The sequence below is a fragment of the Anolis carolinensis genome, chromosome 6 (genome assembly GCF_035594765.1).
Source record: "Anolis carolinensis isolate JA03-04 chromosome 6, rAnoCar3.1.pri, whole genome shotgun sequence".
Lineage (NCBI taxonomy): Eukaryota > Metazoa > Chordata > Lepidosauria > Squamata > Dactyloidae > Anolis > Anolis carolinensis.
The window spans coordinates 38,063,457-38,086,387 of NC_085846.1; the positions used below are offsets into that span (position 1 = coordinate 38,063,457).

Consider the following 22,931-nt stretch of genomic DNA (forward strand, 5'->3'; position numbering starts at 1 on the left):
AGACTACTGTATCTGAGGCATCTTCCACACAGCTGAATAAAATCCGCACTGAACTGGATTATATGGCAGTGTGGACTCAAATAATCCAGTTCAAAGCAGATATTGTGGATTATCTGTCTTGATATTCTGGGTTATATGGCTGTGTGAAAGAGCCCTGAGTCCACACTTCCTCATATTCCAGTTGGAAGCAAAGAATGTGGGGTTTTATCCAGCTGAGTGGAAGAGGCCCCACTTTTGCAAAAAAAGGAAAGCAGACCCATTTCTTCTGCAAAAGCAAAGGCTGATAATAATCCTCTTGAGCGTGAAAAAGAAATGTGAATGGGGAGGAACGCACTCGACTGGCATCTACAAAACTCCTTTGGAAAGTCCTCCCCCTCCACAGGGAAGAGTTCGAGGTTTGGCGCCGTTTTGCACGCGCGGGTGGGATAGGCACACACGCAGACACGCGCCGATGTTGCCAATAATGAGGCAAACGGTCGGGTGTGCAGGCTCCCTCTGGGTCGCTTTCGCCCTCTGCACGTTGAGGAGAAAGAGGGAAAGAGAAAGGAGAAGGAGGAAAGAGGCTCCCCAGAGGCGGGATGGCGGCGGGATCGAGCTCCTTCCAGACGCTCTTTGAGGAGAAATGGCGTGAGGGGAAAAGCCGGTGAGTCTGGAAGCCTTGCTATGTGGGAAGGGGACACTGCCCCCCCTTTAACCCCATCCTCCCTCCCCACTTCCATAACCCGCCAAAGATCCCAACAATGAGCTTTTCCCCCCTGTCCTGTGAGGGGTTTCTTTTGAGGAGAAGGGCATCTGGAGGGGACTTTTAGTTGGGTTATAGGACTGAATTGGGAGGCGCTTTGGACAAGATGAGAGCTTTGTGGTTTTATGCTTCAAGAGATCCATATCCACAGATGGGTCAAAGATGGAGCTACACTGCCATATAACCCCGTTTCTGAATCCAAATGATCTGTTTTTGGACTGAATTGTATTGCAGTGTAGACCAGGAACAGGCAAACCTCGGCCCTCCAGGTGTTTTGGACTTCAACTCCCACAATTCCTAACAGCCGGTAGGCTGTTAGGAATTGTGGGAGTTGAAGTCCAAAACACCTGGAGGGCTGAGGTTTGCCTGCCCTGTAATCCCATTCAAAGCAGATAACACTATGCTCCCTTCTACACTGCCAGTTTATCCAGATTACCAAATCAGATACTATGTTATACTCCTTCGGTAGTGCAGCGGGTTAAACCACTGAGCTGCTGAACTTGCTGACCAAAAGGTTGGAGGTTCGATTCCAGGGAGCAGAGTGAGCTCCTGCTGTTAGCCACAGCTTCTGCCAACCTTGCAGTTCAAAAACATTCAAATGTTAGTACATCATTAGGTACTACTCTGGCGGAAAGGTAACGGCGCTCCATGCAGTCATGCCAGCCACATGACCTTGGAGGTGTCTACGGACAACGCCGGCTCTTCGGCCTAGAAATGGAGATGAGCACCAACCCCCAGAGTCAGACACAACTAGACATAATGTCAGGGGAAAACCTTTACCTTTACCTTTTACATGCCAGGTTAATAACTTGGGCGGCATACCAGAGGCACGCAACTCCACTGGCTGCCTGTTTGCAACCGGGAACAATTCAGAGTGCTGGCTTTGGCCTATAAAGCCCTAAACAGCCCCGGCCCAGTTGCATCTCCTTTTGCAAACCACTGCAAAGACTACCGGTAAGATCTTCTGGAGAGGCCCTGCTTTCAGTCCCGCCACCGTCACAGGCGCGTTTGGTGGGGACGAGAGACAGGGCCTTCTCAGTGATTGCCCCTCGGCTATGGAATTCCCTCCCTGGCGAGATTAGATCACCCCCTCCCTCCTGTCCTTCAGCAAGATGGTAAAGACCTGGCTGTGGAACCCAAGCCTTTGGGGCAGTGCAATGAGGCAATAATAGGAAACCTACTCCGCTGACTGGAGCCAGCATGGTATCCTGAGTTGGTTTAAATACTGTAGCTGATTTGAAAGTACTGTAGATATAACTGATTTTAATGTTTGTGTATATTTATAATTATTTTATGTCCTGGCACCGACACCTTGCCGTATATATGTTGTGCTCCGCCCTGAGTCCCCTTCGGGGTGAGAAGGGCGGAATATAGTGTAAATGTTTTAAATAAATAAATACACTACCATATAATCCAGTTCAAAGCAAATAATCTGGATTTTATATGACAGTGTAGAAGGGGCCTAAGGGGCCTTTGAGACGGGTGTTATATCCCAGGATCTGATCCCAGGTTTTCTGTTTATCCCAGATTATCTTGCAGTGGGGACTCATATAATCCAGTGTAAAGGATCAGATCCTGGGCTATGGGGCCTGTCCACAAGGGTCCTCAGATAACCCAGTTCAAAGCAGATATTGTGGAATTTTCTTCCTTGATATTCTGGGTTATATGGTTTGTAAAAGTGCCCTCAGTCCATACTGCCATATATTCCAGTTCAAAGCAGATAATGTGGGATTTTATTCAGCTGCATGGAAAGGGTTTGAGTTGACACAGCCATATAATCCAGATTATCAAAGCAGACAATCCACATTATTTGCTTTAATTAGATTATATGAGTCTACACTGCCATATAATCCTGTTCAAAGCAGATAATTTGGATTTTATATAGTAGTGTATAACGGGCCGTAGTTACTGTCTGATGAAAAGAATGAATCAGAGGGCTGGTGGTTTCCTACTTTTTGGCACAAAAAACGAATTGATGGTGGTTGCACCTGTGCTAGATATCTCACCCCGACAGTAGAGGTAAAGACTTAAAATAATGTAAAAGGTAAAGGTTTCCCTTGACGTTAAGTCCAGTTATGTCTGACTCTGGGGGTTGGTGCTCATCTCAGTTTCTAAGCCAAAGACACCTCCAAGGTCATGACTGCATGGATTGCTGTTACCTTCCTGCCGGAGCGGTACCTATTGATCTACTCACATTGGCATGTTTTCGTACTGCTAGGTTGGTAGAAGCTGGAGCAACAGCGGGCGCTCATCCCGCTCCCGGGATTTAAACCTGGGACCTTTCGGTCTCCAAGTTCAGCAGCTCAGTGCTTTAACACACTTCGCCACCAGGGCTCCTTAAAATAGTGTATAACTACTAAAATAATGTATAAATATTAAAATAAATATAGCGTCCCTACTTCACGATTTTTCACTTATTGCCGGTGGTCCTGGAACCTAACCCCAGTGATAAGTGAGGGAACACTGTACACTTATATAATAGCATGAGGTATGGTTATAAACATAAAAGAGCATGTTTGGGAAATAATAAAGCTATTGAGACCAGAGATGGTCTTTTGGTTGTGGAAGAGAAGGAGGGCCTGTAAAGGATATATTGAAGAATGATGATAGTAAAGGGAAATAATAAAAGTAACAGTGCACATAGCATGTGGTATGGTTGCACACAAAAAGGCATGTGATGAAAATATTCAAGCCATTGAGACCAGGGAGGTTGGCCAGATCAGGTCTTGTTAGTGGAAGAGAAGGAGGGCCTGTAGTCAGGTTGTTGTTTTTGTTGTTGTTGTTGTTGTTATTATTATTATTATATTATTTATATGCCGCCTTTTCTCTCTTTATGGAGACTCAAAGCAGCGGGCAGAATTAAAAACAATACCCAGAGGGTATACTGAAGAATTAAGATAGTAGAGACAAATAATGAAAGGAAACTGCCGTATTTGCTCGAGCCTGATGTGTGTCTTTTTTGGCTAAATAAAGTCACCAAAATTAAGGTGCGAATTAAACTTGAGTAAGAGGCCAACAGATCCACGTTTTATGTTTTATATTTTATACTGTATTAATTGGTTGTATTTTTTATATGTTGTTGTTTTTAATGATGTATCGGCATCGAGTTGTTGCCAATTGTACGCCGCCCTGAGTCCCTCCGGGTGAGAAGGGCGGGATAGAAATATTTGAAATAAATAAATAAATAAATAAATCCAATGACGCAGGCAAGCTCGCATTAGGAAGGCAGGTAAGAACGGGCAAGAAGAAGCCATGCTTCTCTAACAGCTGAACTCACCATCCTCACCAACTGGCAGTATATTTGATGGGGCATTGAACTTGATTAAGCACAGTACTTTAATTGCTTTGAATCAGTGCTGTGGAATACTGGGAGTGGCACCAGCAGTCCTTGGCAGGCAAAGCTGAAGATTTTATTAAACTATAACTCCCGGGATTAGCATTGAGCCATGGTGTCAAACAGCATTAATTCTACATCTAATTCTCTAGATGGTACCTAGAGATGAATCCAATGCAAAAAGGAATTGTTGTTTGAAATAGGCTGATGTCTGTTGAAATAGTTTGAGGGGCCAGCCTGTACCCACATTTCACAGTAAGATGTCTTTTTTTGTTCACAATTAGTCCGTATAGCTTACTGACAGTTATTCAAAGCCCACCAGCAGGGCATGAAAGGAATAGCCTTCTGCCATTATGTGCTTACTAACAACTGGTGTTCAGAGTTTTACTTCTTTTAAAAATCCAGTTATTTATTTCCATTATTCCCAACTTACCCAAGAATATAGAAGTAACATTTAAGTGTTTTGATCAAGAACCACTTGTAATGATAATACCTATAATTATGTCTAATCCTCCCTTAAAACCTTTTGAGCCAGCAACAAACATCTAGATCCTTCAGTACAGTCTTGGGGAAGTTGGTTATAAGTCATGCTGGAGAAACTAGATATTTGTAGAGAGATGTTCTCTCTTGTGAAGAAAGAAATATCAGTGATATTATTTATAAGGGTCCTGTACCCCTGACCCCAGAGAGTGTGATAAGGTGACTGTACGTTTTTTAAATCTTGAATTTCTGCCATTTTGTTTTGTGGGATGACCCTGAGTTTTACTTCTGTGGTGCTGGGAGAACTTCACTCTCTACTTTCTCCTCACCGTGTATTATTTATCTATTTATATAAGGAATTTTTTCACCTCTTGGCCCACCAAGATCCCCAAGGCACAATGTGTAATAGGTAAAACCCTTTCTAAAACATGTAGTAAGTAGCTTAAAAACTCAAGGCTACTCCTAAAAAGAGATTTTAAAAAATAGTCCTGAAACAGACAACCAGAGCAGATGGCTTTAATGGTTAGATCCAAAGCCTAGTGGGACAGTCTATACTGTTTTATAGTCAGGATATTGCTGCAGAGAAAGTCCTGTTATAAGAGAGACAGTCTTGCAGATATCCTGATTTCTAGCTGTTTAATTACTGTATATATATCTCTATTATGACTTATTTTTCTTGGTCAATTCACCCTGTCCATAGGCTTGAACGTGCAATATAGTGCCTGCCTGCAAAGCTGTGGCGTGATTAGGAAAGTCTGCCACGTATTGATTGACATTGGTACTGCAGACTTCAAATACTAATAACAGTTTATCCTACACATTTATGGGTTTAACTTTTGTGGATTTGAATAATACGACCTGTCTAGGGATCAAGGTGATTCAGTGTGACTCTTTGGTCAATAGAGTTGTGTTGGAGGACCTATAATTTTTTAGAGAACACCCTTGGTTGAAGTTGACTACAGAGTTGCATTGGAGGACCTAGAGGTGTTCTCTCAGGTAAAAAAAAACAAAAACAAAAAAACAAATAGCATTTTTATTTGTTTTCTCCTCATTTCTAGGGGGATCCTGCATCCCTAACCCTAGTAAATGGTGAGTGTTGACTGTAATTTAAAATCAGGTAATATTAAAATTAAAAAGAAATTGAGATGCCCACCTTTTGGGTCTCCTTCATATGCATATCAAGTTACAAGTGTTTAAACTTGACAGTCTTGGAGGGATAGTTTTCAACAGACACACATCTTCTATTATAATTGTTTCTAGGTTTCTCATCTTGGAATTTGAAATATATTTTTCAGACTAAGCTAGTCTATAATAAATTAGTGTTATACAGAGGAGAGGGAAAAAAATACAGGATTTGTCCACTATAAATAAGAGCTTCATAGTTGAAGCAGACCAGACATCATTTAGTTATATTAAATCATTTTTGTTGATGTTGCAATTTTCAGGCCAATGGTAAACATGTAATGGCCAAAGTTGCATAAAGCGAATTAAAAATTTTGAGTTCAAGAAGATCTGGGATGCTTCCAAATGCCATCACAGTCTGTGTGGCCATATCCCTAGCATATGTATGTGTGTGCCTTCAGGTCACCTGTCAACTTATGGTGACCTCATGAATTTCATAAGGTTTTTTCTCTTTTCTTTTGGATCATTTATTTATTTTATTGCAAGCAATCTAATTCACAAAGCAACATGCATTCAGAAAAAAAGAAAGTAATGACATACACATAAACATACTAGATAGAACTAACACACAATACTGAAATCCTCAACTAATAGACTGAATGCTAACTAAATAAAACCTCCCCCATCCAAAACTATAAAGCCAGACTGGAAAAATGGAAAAGAAAAAAATACATAATTCCACCATTACAAATCCAACGAAATAATCCTACTAGAATTTCTAATGACGACAGCCTTAGAATGTTCATTTGTTAAATTTCTTATTTCTCAAAAGTCCATAAACTTGTTCTGGTCTTTCAAAAAATCTTCTATTTGTTTATTATCATTTAGAATCCACATGAGTTTGGCAGTTTACCGCTAACTTTGCGGTCTTAACAACTAATTCTTCTGTTGTCAGTGTTTCAGTTCATTTCCAGGTTTAATTTCATAGGGTTTTCTTAGGCAAGGAATACTCAAAGGAAACTTTTCTAGTTCCTTCCACTGAAATATAGCCTGTTGCCTTGGAGGTTTTCCATCCAAGTACAACCAAAGCTGACCCTGATTAGCTTAGGACATTAGCTAGAATCTGATGCTATTAGTGTATTTAGGACATTAGCTTCCAGTACTACCAAATATATATTTTTTCAGTATTTTCTTCCTTAATTGATTTTTTTCTGGTGAAAAGAGCTTATAGATGAAAGGTGTTACTTATTAATAAATATGCTTAAGGCTGCAGTTGTTCTTTCACTGGAGTTTTCATCATAAGGTCTCTCATTTGATTCTCGCCGTCATAGCTGGTCGGAGCACATTGGAGGAAATGTTTACTTTAATTGTGGGGGAGGAGGGAAGAAGATGAATGAGAGCTTTTATTAACCAAACTATTTTACTGAAATAATGTACTCATCCAGTAGGGTGGAGAGGGTTGCAACATCTGTAAAGAGAGTGGGCTGCACGTTTCAGATTATTGTTAGTCATAAAGCACCATGAAAGGAGAACCTCATGTCTTCTTGCTGAATGGTTGAGATGCATATAATGTTCATGCACTGTAATAGGGGGAGGAGAAAAGGGGTTGTGCCGGGCTTCGTCAAACAATAGCAGGCTGGGAACGTCTTTCTTCGGCTGTCAAAACTTGTTTTCTCATGAGCAGGGAAAGCATTTGCTCATCCCGGGAATGTGTGCTGTCGTAATAGTAATTTTGCCACCTTTAGACATTTTCCCATGTTTGGCATCCTGTTTCATTGTGCTTTTTTGTTCTACATTTCTTGATGCCTCCTTGGGCTGAGTTGGTTTTATCCGTCCTGGAAACCGCTGGAAACGGTAAGTATTTGTGTTATGTGCATGCGTTGCCTCTGAAAACAAAGGAATCATCAATTTATTGGGAAAGCTTTAATTTTTAAAGCACATTCTGATTTCAAGAATAAATTAATCTTTTTGTAAAAGTAATGATTTATAGTAATCGTTTAGTGTAAGAATTTATTTGCTTAAATGTTTATTTATTTTATTTGCTTTTTAAGAAGAGTGAAAATGCTTCTATAAACTTTGCTCGTTTGGATCCAGTGATACCTTTACTTGAATCAAAGTGTTTACTTTACTTACTTGAATCAAATAGAGATAGAACATAAGAGTTCTGGCAAGTTATTATTTCTTGATTTATGGTTTTTGAAGAGAAATGGCAAACTGAGTTTATGAGAAACATTAATGCATTCACTGTATTCATTCTACATCCCTTTGAAGGGAGGCATTAGGAAATTATGAATTAATACTATAATTTAGTATGAACGTAACTTTAATACTTTTTAAAACCTGTTAAATATTCTTGGACATTGTTTTATTTTTCTTGAAACATTGCATAGATGTTTCAAGAAAAGCATGAACTGACAATATCCATTAAAATTGTTAAATATGTGTATTTACTAGCTTCACAGTATGGCATCCAGATTTTGCTCTTAAACCAAAGTGGGATTTTTTTAAAAATCCCACTTTTTCCTCTCAAACTTCTAAATAATTGTTTTCCATTGTGTTGTATTTATATTTACTGCCTATTTCTTTGTTAGTTTGCAAAAAATGAAGACACTGCAACAACAGTTGCAGTTAGCACTTTCAATTTTCTTGAAAAAATTAAATTAAAACCTTTTTTTGTTAAACAGATAAAAGTAGAAGCAAAGGTTTCACAACAGCAGTGCTTCTAACAGTTTCAACAGAAATGATAGGAAAGTCTCTGACAAAAGTGCATTTGGTTTTAATGTACCAGACGTTTAACGCCCCAGTATAAAATGTTAACAAGTTATGTAGACTGTGCCTTGGATATTTGGGGGTGTGGTCATGTTCTGTAGTTGTGCTTAGTTTTCATGTGTTTGGCATTACTGTTATCTTTGATGCTTGGTTTAACTTTTGCTGTACCTCATGCGTATTTAGTTATGGTCAACATTTTATGCTCCATACAGTGCATCTCAGAAGGCCACAAGCAGCAAGCAGCCAGTCCCTTTTTCCATGCCTCTTTCCAGCTACTTTTGGAAAAACATTTCTTACGTGCAGCATTTGTCCTTATTGAGTTCTGCTTTTATCAGTGCTTCTCCGTATTTATCAAGACCATTTTGTAACTTCAGTTCCTAAAATGTTTTCACTTCTTCCAATCCCAGTCTGTGAAGTGCCACTTGCTATCTTTTGGATGTTAACATATCTAGAACATATTAGAAGTTCTTTTATGCCAGCACTGTTCTGAACTTGGCATGGAATTTAAAGTCACCATGGTCCCTTCTCAGTGAAACTTACATTAAGAATCTGTAATGTCTTAGATGCTTATACGATCTGAAGAGAAACCAGAGTATGCTTATGTGACCTTGTTATATCATTGCCATAAATTTCATTAGTATTTACTAGGATTGTTTTTTTTATTGAATTAATTGAATCATTCTCAGTTAAGATGACTCTAGTTCTTTTTTGTTACATATCATGCAGTGGAACATATAATACTATGCTTTTGAAATTAATGATTATCTAAATAACTTATTATGCAAAAAGAAAGGCACTTATAGTATATCCTGTGTGGTCTAAGAGTGACTTGATTTCAATGAAAATCTGAAAATATCTGTTTCTTATTTGCTAAGCTAGCTTTATTCCTCCTTAGTTTATGCTTCACCTTTCACCCAGAGTCACCAGACTTGAGGAAACGCATAACAAATTGCTATCTGGTGGACCCCAATGTCTAGGGAATTATAGAAGAAAAAAATGAAACAGAGTCAGTTTGTGGGGTGCCAGCTACTAAATTAAAAAACAAACAAACAGGAAGTTCTGGTTTAAATAGTCTCAATCATTGCCAGTTGTTTTTCCTAGGATGTTTGGTGTCTTGGAAACTTCTGGAAGACAAAATTCACCAACTCAGCCTTTTAGCTTACTAGAAGTTCCAAAAGTAGCTAAAAACAACATCACAATAAAATCCATATGACAGCTACAATTCACTGGGAGTTGGTTGTGTTCCAGGAGGGAATTATTCTGTGTAAAATGCCAAAAGAAAATACGTTAATTCTATCTGGATATGTACGGGCGAATTTACCCAGTGAACAAAGCAGAACACCATTTTCATGATAGATAGAAAGACTGAAGCACCCACGTGAAGGGTAAACGGGTGGTGGAAACATGGGCATAAAGGTCTCCAACTGACTGCCATCTGATTTCCAATTCAAAAGTGCTGGTTGTAAAGGTATATACTAGTGGTTCTCAACCTGTGTATCCCCAGATGTTTTGGCCTTCAACTCCCAGAAATCCTAACAGCTGGTGAACTGGCTGGGATTTCTGGGAGTTGTAGGCCAAAACACCTGGGGGCCCACAAGTTGAGAACCACTGCTTTATACAGCTGCAGTCCAGGATATCTGAAGGACTATATCTCCCTATATCAGTGGTTCTCAACCTGGGGTCCCCAGATGATTTTGGCCTACAACTCGCAGAAATCCCAACCAGTTTACCAGCTGTTAGAATTTCTGGGAGTTGAAGGCCAAAACCATCTGGAGATCTCAGGTTGAGAACCACTTCCCTATATTAACTTGCTTGAGCTTTAAAGAAGACCTTTCACTCTGTCGCACTGCCTTCCCAACCAGGTGTACTGGAAACAAGGGATAGAACCTTCTCAGTATTTGCTTCCATACTTTGCAACTCACTTCTTAGGGATGCTAGACTATCTTCTTCCTTGCTCTCTCCTGCTGCCAAGTGAAAGTAGGCTTTTAAGAATTGACTGCAGTGGGCTTTTCATAGAATCATAGAGTTGGAAGAGACTGCAAGAGGCGTCCAGTCCAATCCCGTCATATAGGAATATAAAATCGAAGCACTGATGTATAGACAATTGTTTTTCCTATTCTGACTTTTAATTATTTTAAATGGTTTTAACTATATATTGTTAACTATCCCTTTAAAATAACTTTTATATACATTCAGAGGGTGGTAGAACCTCTTTCTCTGGATGTTTTTAAGAAGAGACTAGATGGCCATCTTTAAGGAGTGCTTTGATTGTATTTTCCTGCATGATAGCAAGTTGGACTGGATGGTCCTTGTGGTCTCTTCCAACTATGATTCTATTATTCAATCTCCTGTATGTTTTTAATGTGTTCTGTTTTGAATAATCTGTAGGCCACTTTGGGTACTAAAATGGGGAAAAGATGGGATAGAAATGAGTAAGGTGGTGATGCTGCTGATGATGATAGTGATGATGGTGGTGGTGATGATGATGATGATGATGATGATGATGATGATGATTTTGCAGCATCCTCAAACCCCTGTGAGCTTCAGAAATCTTTGCAGATTGCATGCAAAGGGCTGCATAGCAATGTTTGGCACAATGTCTTTACAGAATTCCTTTACTGGGAACCCTGACTTATCAGGATCCCCAATCCATGATGATGGCCCCACACTGCATATGATTACAGAGCCTTTACATACCTTTGTGTTCCATTTGTGAATTTTTTGGTGCTGTGAGCTATGTGAGGATGTTTGTGCAGTTTCACGCGTATGTGTGTCCCCACATCTTTACCACTCATTTAGCCCTTAATATATTTAGTTGTGAACATGGCTAATAATATTCAGTGATAATTCGCACCTACAGGTTGAGTGCCTTGCCCAAAATAATTAGAAATTTTCAATTTCAGATTTTTTTTGCATTTTGGAATACTTTACATATACATACATAATAAAATATTTTGAAGGTGGGTTCCAAGACTAAACAAAACTCATTTATGTTTCATGTACATTTTATACCGGGGTGTCAAACTCATTTTCACTGTGGACACATCAGCATTATGGTTGTCTTGAAAGAGCTGGTTATAATTGTAAGACAGTATAAATGTAACAATGTTCCCCTGTCAGTGAAAGCCTTGTGGACCACATAAAATGATGGGCTTTGTGTTTGACATATTATACATATTGCCTCGAAATAATTTTATACACAATATTTTAAAATAACTTTATGTATGAAACAAAGTTTGTGTCCACTGAAACATCAGAAAGCAAAGATGTTCCTTTCTCAGCCACCCATGTGGACAGTTTTGGATTTTGAAGTATTTTGAATTTCGAATTCCAGATAGGGAAGGCTCAAATAGTGACACTATTTCAAAGGCAAAATGAAGAATTACAAAATAGAAATTGGATTTTTAAAATTTCAATTATCTCTAATATTTTAACAATTTAAATTTTAGTAAGAATGATTGGCATCATGTTCAGTAGTTGTGAGATTGTAAACTGGAGTCTCAGCTAACCATGTATTCTTTTCCTAATTCCCATATGAGGAAAGTTACTGATCAATTGAAGGAGCTTTGGACAATTCAAAACCAGGATGTAACTACCAAGAACCAGACTCGGGTATCTATACCCGATTCAGTCATTGGGGGCCTGGCCCTCTACTCAGAACTTGATGTTCAATAAGTAATCATATAAAATACATGTCTTGGCATCTCTAAGCATTTGTTAAGGCAGAACTTTCTATTGACACATTAGTATGTTGGCTGCAGTGTATACAGTATGTGTGTTGTACAAATGTAATGTGAAAACTCTTTGAATTGTATGTTATTATCTTACAAATAATATATTTAAAATATATATAAATGAAGTAGTGCGTGTCTGAAAAGTATGTCACTGCTTGGAAAGTTCTGTGTTAAGGTGATAAATGTATAACCTCTGTCCTTATGCTTAAGTTCATTGTTATCATTATTTTCTCTATAGATGCTTAGATATCATATAGGCAGTTTTCTTATGCTTCCCATGTAGATCAAGTAATTTGAACCAGTGTATGTCTGTTATTCAGATAACGGTATGTAACATTATAGAAATGGAAGGACACAAAAATCTCGCATTTTCCCCCTGGTAATATTGATGGTATTGCTGCACAGTTGCTTTGGAGAAATCATCACACACCCGAGGAATGTAATATGTATATAGAATCATAAATATGAAACATGGGTACCTAGAATCCTAGGGGGCTATGAAGTCTAACCTCATGCAGCAATACATAACTAAATTACTTCTTTACAAAGACCTCCTACTACCTTCCAAGGCAATTTGTTCCACTATCAAAAGGTTCTTACCAGGCATGTAGCCGGGGGAGGGGGGGCTCGAGGGGCTTCAGCCCCCCCCCAAATTCTCAGGGTGGTCCGCGAGAAGGCCTTACATTTATTATTTAAACTGTTATGTTTATTCATATCATGATCTGATCACCATGCTCAATATATCCAATATGCATGGGAGTATTGGGATAACAATACAAAAGGTTTCCTAGGGTAGATCCTCTTTCACTCAGACTCAGCCCTCCCCCCCCCCCCCACCCCCAAATCAAAATCCTGGCTACGGGCCTGGTTCTAACTGTAAAGAAATTCTTCCTAAAGTTTAGGTTGAAGCTTGTCTAGTAATTTGAATCCATTGGTTCACGTTCTAGTCTCCAGAGTATCAGAACACAAGCTTGATCCATTTCTACATGAAATCCATTCAGCTATTTTAATATGGTCGTCATATTGTCTTTCCGTCTTTTCTTCTTTAAGCTGAACATACCTGACTCCTTAATCTATTTCTCATAGAATTTGAGCTGGAAAACAGTCCCACCAGTTCTTAAGTGCTAGAATCAAAGGTGGGGAAGGATTGAAATTCTTCATTTTTTTAAGATACCCATGAACATGAAATACAGGGTTAGCTTGATTGCTATACAACTAGAGCAATCACTGATTTTATAAAGCCCCCTATCACAGTGTGTTCATAGTCAATTCATTGGATTCCCCCCCCCCCCCCCCCGGTTGTGGTCCCATGATAGCAATTTCTAAATGTACTGTGGAATGTTTGTAACTATATAGGGTGCTGTAGGTCATGGGAGAAAGTAATCTACTTTTATCTGTAACCAAGAAGGAATACAGGGAAGCAGGGGATAGAATCTTCATGTGGCTCTATGATGTAGATATTAGCAAAGGCATCCACACAATGAAGGAAAAGGAGAGTGGATTGCACCTCTCTTTTTCTGTCCCCGCGGGGTTGCCTTTGCTGACGTCAGCAAAGGTGCCCTGCAGTAACCAGGAGATCTCCAGAGTGCAGGGAAAAGGGATGACAGTGTCAGGTCATAGTTATTTGATTATGTGTCTAAAATATGACAACATGAATACTTGGAGAACAGGCCTCTGAATAACAGCTGGCCATTTAGGATATAGCAATGTGTATATTGAACATAAGTGTAATTATATAGAGAAGACATGTCTGACAGGAAGAAGTCTGACTGCAAAAGTGTCATGATGGTAATTCTTGGTGGAAAATGTACTTCTATTTACCAAAAAACATGGACTGCCAATCAGGGATGGAGATTGGCTGATTTGCATTTTTTCCAAGCACAAGATAGAAAGCTAATATCTGAATGATTGATTTGATCTAACACAGTAATTTTTAAATACTTCTGCATGAGGTAAAATGGAAGTGGATGTATTGTTCTTTGAGGAATTGGTATATTGAGTAATGATTAAGGATGAAGTTGCATGGTATAAGATTTACAAGACTGTCACTGAAAACATCAGTATTACCATTCTCCATTTCTGAAATATCATATATACTCATGTAGATATCAATCTCATGTATAAGTCAAGAGTGAGTTTTGGGACCAAAATTATGCATTTTAATATGACTCCTTGATTCTTGATAACTTGAAGGTTATTCAGTTATTCACCAGCCATTCCCCAGCCAGACATTCAAAAAGGCTAGAAGTAGTGCCACAGTGGAGAGAGTACAGAGGATCAATGCTTCTTTGTCTGTTTTCTCTGTTTGTCATTGTATTCAGAGAAGGAAATCGTTTCATTTTTTATAAGAGTTAATGTACAGTATAAATAAGTCGACTAAGGTTTTTGGAGCTGATTTTTTAAACTAAAAGTTCTAGACATAGAGAGTGTATAAGGTATTTCACTTTTGTTCTGATGTACTGATAGTAAATGAGACTAGGTAGGAATGAGTACCAGTGTAGATGCAATATGAATAGGGTGTGCTATAGAACGGGTTTAAGGGATAATTGCGGGTTTTTTTATAATTTAAAAATTTGGCCCTAGACTTTGAGTTATATACTCTTCTATTTAAATTTTGTAAGGTAATGCTACTGGTCTGGCATTTGAACTAATGACTGCTAATCTGTTAATCCATGAAAAAATTGCAGGAAAGAAAAAAAAATGATGCAATGAGTACAAATAAAGTGCTGAGTCCTGGCATATTCTGGGGGGAAATCCTGCTGTTCCCCCATATCAGATATCCTTAGAAGTACTGCACTATGCTGTTTTTTTAAATAACCTAAACCCATTTTCCACTTCCCAGAGTGTGAAAAATTATTTATTTGGATTATAACATTCCAAAATCCTCCAGCCAGCAGAGTGCTAGCTGGGAAATTGTATGACATTTAGCACAGTTTTTTTTTCTAAACTCTTGCCTATTTGCAGTATGCTGACAATAACGATGAACTGTTGTAATGATTACAAAGATAATAATATGTGAAGAAAGCAATGGGGTCAATATTATTTGTAATATTTGGGGAAATTACCAACTTTCTGGCATTAATATTGTGACTACTTTGTCTTCTCTGAGGCTGAAAGTGTCAACCTCAGCTGACCTGTGCTGGGAACTCTAGTTCATTTGCATTGTGTTTGTCACAACTGACCAAAGGGAGAAACTGAGTGATTTGGATTCAGCACTAGCTACACGAGTGGGACAGCACTGCATCATTTTTGCGCAGAACTGTGTAGTCGGTTAACCTTTTCCCATGAATGGGTCATTATCTCAGGCTATCTCCTTCGTTTCAAAAACTCCCTCTTCTACCCAGAATTTGCCTCATTAACAAGAATGACATATTGAAGTCCTGTTGTGATGACTCTACTGTGAATAATGCTGTATGGCATTGTTTTGCTCTGACTGTACATAATTTAATACCAACGTATGACTTAAGTATTGCTAAGCAGTGAAGATTAATGTGATTGAAGATATGATTTTGCTTTGAAATACAGTCCATAAATGGCTGGTTGTGATACAAAGATTTTGAATTTCAAAGTAAGACTGTCAGCCAAGAATGGAGCATATTGTTGGCCAAGAATGAATGAAATAATAGTAGTGGATGGATTGCTATTTTAAGAGCAGAGCAGGTTTTCTGAAAATTCTTCCAAGATGTTTGTGTGATAATAATTGCTCAAGGCTTAAGTGTCTGTTACAGAGAGCCTAAATAGACATTATGGGAATGCATGGCTACTGCTGACCCACATCTTTTCCACATGTCATCTCAGCAATTTCTGGGAAAAAACGGTTTGATTACATTTAGCCTTTTCAAACACAGAACTGTAGTTTGATATACCATACACATTTTAGTGTCCTCCTCCGGTAGTGCAGTATTTTCAAGAACAGTGATCTCTGATTTAAAAAACCTGTTCAGCAAGGATTAAAACCCACTGACAAGTTTGTTACAGATTTCTGAAGAATATTTTTTTATAGTCTTCATGGATATAACTATATCAGAGTCACCCACATTCTCCACCACATCAACCTAAATTCTGAGAATTGTATATAAAGCATGTGCATTCTGAAATTTGTTAGAATTATATGCTTGACATAATATATCCTATTTCTTACACAGAACATTTGGAAACAGCGCTGAAGCCTTTGCCTGGGTCAGGTAGTTGGATCTATCCTGACTTTATCCATGGCTTTGTCAGTCAGTCTTCACAAGGTTTTTGAGGCTAGCAGCTTGGTTTCTTAAACAAAGATAAAACAAAGAAATAGGAAGTCATTAGTATTGGAATGTTGAATTCCTCACCCAGTACCACTGCATGAAATTGGAAATGCTCACATCCCTGCTTACTAGACTGGAAACTTAACAGTGCAGTTAATTAAGCGATGTGGACCCTGTGAGTTTGTGCTAGAAGTTGGGGCTTCCTTCCCAAGCTATAAATAAAATGGGGTGGGGGGAGCTGATTGTATGCATGTAAGTTGAAATGTAATGGAAAATTTAAATCGGATGAGTTGATGCAAGACGCATTTCCCTATGGAGTCAGTGGACTGAAAAATGTTTTATTTGCTTACACTCAAACAGATGCTTCAGAATACTTTCAGAATGAGCGTTCCAGTGCCAATTTAATAGAAGCAGTTCATGCATCTCTGCAATTTAGCTTATGAACACTTTATATTGGTTTGCTGCACATATCCAGGTCAACACAATGGACAGACTGTACCAATGGTATTGCTACCTGCTCTATTTGAGCTGGTTACAGAGTTACAGGTAGAGATGTTTCTAAATGTTCTGAGAGCTCAAATTAATTTGCCAAGGGCATTACTATCTGCTCTATTATTTGAGGTGGCTGCAAAGTTATAGGTAGAGATGCTTCTGTTTTGAGAGCCCAAATGAATGATTTGAGATGAAAACAAAGACCAAAAATCATTGGAAGAAATCTTGTTGGATTTTTAAAGCTAAAGATTTTTAATTGCTTCAAGTGGGATCTTTGTGTGTGTGTGTGTGTGTGGGGGGGGAGACAGTATGGGAAGATGATAAATTGGGAATGATAAGATACAACCAGGGCCAGATCATCTACATCCAAGAGTATTGAAGGAACTAGCGGGAGTTATTTCAGAACCACTGGCAATCATCTTTGAAAATTTTTGGAGGACAGGAGATGTCCCAGCAGATTGGAAGAAGCAAATGTGGTCCTTATCTTCAAGAAGGGAAAAAAGGATGTCCCAAACAATTACCGTTGGGTCAGCCTCACATCGATACCAGGCAAGATTCTGGAAAAGATAGTTAAGGAAGTGGTCTGTAAACACTTGGAAAGGAATGCGGTTATCGCTAATAGTCAACACGGATTTATCAAAAATAAGTCATGCCAGACTAATCTGATCTCTTTTTTCAATAGAGTTACGATCTCAGTAGATGCAGGCTGTGGATGTAGCCTATCTGGATTTCCGTAAGGCCTTTGACAAGTCTCCCCATGACCTTCAGGCAAACAAATTAGTCAAATGTGGGCTAGGAAAAACTATGGTTAGATAGATCTGTAATTGGTTAAGCGAACGAACCCAAAGGGTGATCCTCCCCAATGCTTCCTCTTCATCCTGGAGAGAAGTGATGAGTGGAGTGCCGCAGGGTTCTGTCTTGGACCTGGTTCTGTTTAACATCTTTATTAATGACTTAGATGAAGGGTTAGAAGGCATGATCATCTAGTTTGCAGACCATGCCAAATTGGGAGGGATAGCCAATACTCAGGAAGACGAGCAGAATTCAAAATGATCTTAACAGATAAAGAGATGAGTAAAAACTTACAAAATGAAATTCAACAAGGACAAGATTCTCCACTTAGGCAGAAAAAATGAAATGCAAAGATACAGAATGGGGGACGCCTGACTCAACAGCAGTATGTGTGAAAAAGATCTTGGAGTCCTCGTGGCCAACAAGTTAAGCATGAACCGACAATGTGATTCAGCAGCAAAAAAAAAGCCAATGGGATTTTGGCTTGCATCAATAGGAGTATAATGTCTAGATCCAGGGAAGTCATGCTACCCTTCTGTTATGCCTTGGTCAGACCACACCTGGAATACTGTGTTCAATTCTGGGCACCGCAATTGAAGGGAGATTTTGACAAGCTGGAATGTGTCCAGAGGAGGGCAACTAAAATGGTCAAGGCCTATGAGGAGCGGCTTAAAAAGCTGGGCCTGTTTAGCCTGCAGAAGAGAAGGCTGAGAGGAGACATGATAGCCATGTATAAATATGTGAGGGGAAGTCATAGGGAGGAGGGAGCAAGCTTGTTTTCTGCTGCCCTGGAGACTAGCAAGAACTTCTTCACTGTGAGAGCTGTACAGTGGAACTCTCTGCCCTGGAGTGCGGTGGAGGCTCCTTCTTTCTTTTAAAGGAAGCCTTTAAGCAGAGTTTCGATAGCCATCTGTCAGGGGTGCTTTGAATGTGAGGTCTCTTCCAATTCTATGAATCTATTATTCTTCTCCACCGTACAACCTTGTACATAAATCCACCAATGTTACTGCCCTAAAAAAAAAGCTAATCTCCTTTGAGTCCCCTTCGGGGGAGAGAAAGCAGGGTATAATAATAATACTGATGATAATAAAAAATGAGCATCTTGTTTTTCTAATGACTGTGGAGAAGGAGGTGACCTTTCTTCCAGGGGAATGATGGGAACACAGATTACTAGCATTATAGTTGGCTAGTAAACTATATATATACCTCACAACCTCTGAGGATGCCTGCCATAGATGTGGGCGAAACGTCAGGAGAGAATACTTCTGGAACATGGCCATACTGCCCAGAAAAAAACACGCAACAACCTTGTGATCCCAGCCATGAAAGCCTTCGACAACACACTAGTAAACAATGTCCTTCCTCCAATAGTCCATATAATTACAGTGATGGCTGACAAGGAAAAGACTTTTTTCCTTCATGGTGATGATGGAAATCGAGAAGGTTAGTAGACATGGCATGGAGAGTTTTGCCACTGGTCTGCCAGTTCACTTACATAGAAGTTCTGCTGACCTCTGGTTGCCAACAGTGTTATTAGATAAAGTAAAGGGATAGGTCAATGTGAAGACTGAGTACACCAGTTGTCATGACATCTAAATGGAGCTCTATATTAAGAGTCAGTATATCTGGAGTGTGCTGGAGATGAACAATAGAACGACAGGTGCTTGGATGTTGCCAACTTCCAGAGTGTTTCTGGCTGATCCCTGCCAGAAAAATAGATACGGATACAGATAAATGCATAGTCTGATATTTCAGAGGTAGGTCATCCTTTGTGAGATGTTTTAAACCTGGAGTTAGATGGCCATCTATCAGGAGTGTGGTAACAGTAGATATTCTGATTTGACAGAAATTGAACTGGAGGAGTTTTGAGGGGACTTCCAACTCTATTCTTCTATCCCCATATGTCATCCGGGTTTATTAGTCCATATCCTGTTCATCAGGTTTCCTGTACCACAAAACTGCCAATGTACTTCCAAGACTATCACTTGCACTTATATAAAATATATATTGTGCTATTCTTTCATCCAGGTGTCTGCCAGGGATATGAATGCAATATGACATCATTATCATTTTCATATATACCCTGCCTTTCCCCTAAAAATCGGAGTCAAGGCACCTTACAAATACAAAATAGTTTTTTTTAAAGATGCAAATTCTACATTCAATATTTGTTCTGGTAATTAAAAAGCAGACTATAAGTAGTCCTTCCCTTCCGAAGGATGGTACCGTGTTTCCCCGAAAATAAGACAGTGTCTTATATTAATTTTTGCTCCCAAAGATGCTTTAGGTCTTATTTTCAGGGGATGTCTTATTTTTCCATGAAGAAAAATTCACATTTATTGTTGAACAAAAAAAATTGACATTTATTGTATACTGTACAGTAGTTGTCATCACAAACCAGCATAACCAGAGAAATTTCTTGTTACTACCATTATTTCCATGTACAACACTCTATGGTACATACATTTACCGATCCTGCATGCTCTGGTGTTCTGTTCAACGGGCATGTTTCCAAACAAAAACTTTGCTAGGTCTTACTTTTGGGGGAGGCCTTATATTTAGCAATTCAGCAAAACCTCTACTAGGTCTTATTTTCTGGGGATGTCTTATTTTAGGGGAAACGGTAAAACATCAAATATCCAGGCATCCCCTGGGCAACATCCTTGCAGACGGCTAATACTCTCACACCAGAAGCGACTTGCAGTTTTTTCTTCGTGTACTCTGTGAATGCACACTAATGGAGAACGCTGCGCCTGCGCAGGCTCCAACGGATACTCTTCCAAGCTAAAGTTTGAAATTTGGCGGTAACCCCGCCCCTCTTCCCGGAGGGTATAAAGGGCGCCCTCCGCGCCCGCTCTCCAGTTCCTTTTTTTCCGCCGCAAAGCTCACTTCGGACTCTTCGTTCTTATGTCAACCACGCGTTTTAAACGGTGCACTCAGTGTGCCGCTAAGATTCCAGATTCCGACGGCCACGCTAAGTGCCTTTTCTGCCTTGGCGAAAGCCACGTCGTCGGTACCTGCCGTTTTTGCCTGGCCTTTACAGCTCAGGCCAGAAGAAATAGAGCTGCGAGGCTCCGTGCAGCTCTTTACGAAAGAACTCTTGCTCCTGAGGCTTCCACTTCCACCTCAGCCTCGATGGCGTCCAGGCCTGCTCCGTCGGTATCATCTAAAACCTCGAAAACCTCGAGACCGCGACCGACCAAACCGCCCTGCACGGTGACCACCGCTACGGTATCCACCCGATCGAGCAAGATGGGCCCTTCATCAACTTCGAGTTCGGTGGCTTCGGCCGTTTCCACTCGATCCCGCCTGGCTGCGCCGCCATCTTCTTCCGCCATGAAGATTGCCTTCAAGAGGGCTCAGGAGGAATCCAGACGGGCTCAATCTGACTCGGCAGCTGTGTGCCCGATTCCCCCGACGCCGGGAAAATCGCTGAGGGTCGCGTCGAAACAACCCCCAGCAAAGAAAAGAATGATCCAGAGGTCGTCCTCCTCAGCGTCTTCGAAGAAGGACGTCCCCTCCTCTGGGCCTTCCTCCAGGAGATCCTCTCCTATCCAACCGGCACAACGCCTCCGCTCTTCTTCCTCTCCTCATGGTCAGTCCTCGGATGTGGACGCTCAAGCCTCCCCCGACCGGTCGGTCAGGACGGTTATTAAGGCTCCCCAGCCGGCACCATCTCGTCTTCCGGCTCGACAAGAACTTTTTCCCCCGGCTCAAACACCTGAGAGGGGTAGACAGATGACGCGCTTAGCCCGCGCCGCCCAGGCCTCCGCGTCCAAGAGCGTTCCGCCGCAGCCGGCTCTCCCTGCTCCTGGGGTTATGCCTCATCAGGACTCTGTGCTCGTTTCTCCTCCCCGGTCCCCTCAAGGGCCCGAGGAGGATGACCCCGATATCGAACGCCCCGAGTCGATACTCTCCGCCTCTGTGGTTTCTCTCGGTCTCGACCTCTCCCCGCCTCACGACGCCTACGAGGTCGACCCACCTTCCCCGACGGATAATATCCGGGCTTTCTCCGACCAGATGGTCAGAATGGCAGACGCTCTGGGGATGGAAATTAAACAAACTTCAAAGGCTGTTACCGACCCCGTTTTCAAGAGGGTTCAAGTCCAAGCCCCGCCGGCCACCTTGCTGCCTTTTCTTCCATACCTCCTGGACGTCATGCAGGCATCTTGGAAGACTCCATCTTCGATACCTCCAACCTCTAAGAAAATAGAGGCCTGGTACCGAACCGATGACGAAACCCTGGAATGGCTCAAGCATCACCCTGACCCAAACTCCATGGTGGTAAAGGCCTCCCAATCGTCGGGTCGACAATCCAACTCCCCGGCCGACAGAGAGGGCAAACGCTTCGATGCGGTAGGCCGCAAGCTATACTCCGGTGCTCTCCTCCTTTGCCGCATGGCAAACTACGGGGCCTGCATGGGCGCTTATCAACAGATTCTCTGGGAGAAAGCCCAACCCTTCTTCGCCAAGCTTTCTGACGAAGACCGGTCAGTCCTCTCGACCCTCCAGCAGGAGGCGGACTCTCTCGCACACCACCAAATTCAAATGGCTAAGCATACCGGTGATACCGCCGGAAAAATGATTGCCCACGCGGTCGCGATTAGACGGCATGCATGGCTTCGGTCCTCAGGACTCTCTTCTTCCTCTCGGCAAGTGATCGAAGACCTTCCTTTCGACACCCAAGGCCTTTTCAATTCTGGCACTGATGACAAACTTAAGTCCAATCACGACTTCAAGATTCTCGCAACAAAGTGCGGGACCGATCAACCTCAGGCTCAGCGGACCCGATGGTTCCCGCAACGGTACCGTCGCTACCCTCAGCCTTTTCGTCACCAGCCGTTTCGACGCTCGTCGAGCTCGAGTCACCACAGTCATCAGCAACAACCTCGCCGCCAGCACCAGGTCCCGAAAGGTCGGGGCAAAGGTCCTGCAGCTATGCCACAACCCCAACGTCGGGCCTGACGCCCAATCTCTCGGAGATCTTTCTATCTCCACTACTACTGCCACTACCATGCCGCTCCTAGGCCCCGACCAGATCCTTCCTCTCTGCTCTTTCCTCGACCGCCTAGCTCCTTTCTACCGCGAATGGGAGTCTATCACATGTCTGGGTTCTTCGCATTGTCAGAGACGGCTATGCCTTGGAATTCGAAACTTTGCCACCCACGGGTCACATCCTCCACACCGACCCTTCACCGGAAATATGCGCCGAGGTCGACTCCCTT

The 22,931-nt window shown here is 41.1% G+C and overlaps 1 protein-coding gene across 2 annotated transcripts in view; it reads left to right on the top strand.

Moving 5' to 3' along the window:
* Window positions 1-392: 392 nt before the first annotated feature.
* gjc1 (gap junction protein gamma 1) overlaps window positions 393-22,931 on the top strand; it is a 44,082-nt gene continuing 21,543 nt past the window's right edge. The window contains exon 1 of one of the 2 annotated variants that reach the window (XM_008113220.3): window positions 393-643. The gene's annotated coding sequence lies outside the window, so the exon portion shown is untranslated. Of the gene's footprint in view, window positions 644-6,927; window positions 7,533-22,931 lie in introns of those variants that run through there. The other variant, XM_003222609.4, reaches the window with a different exon arrangement.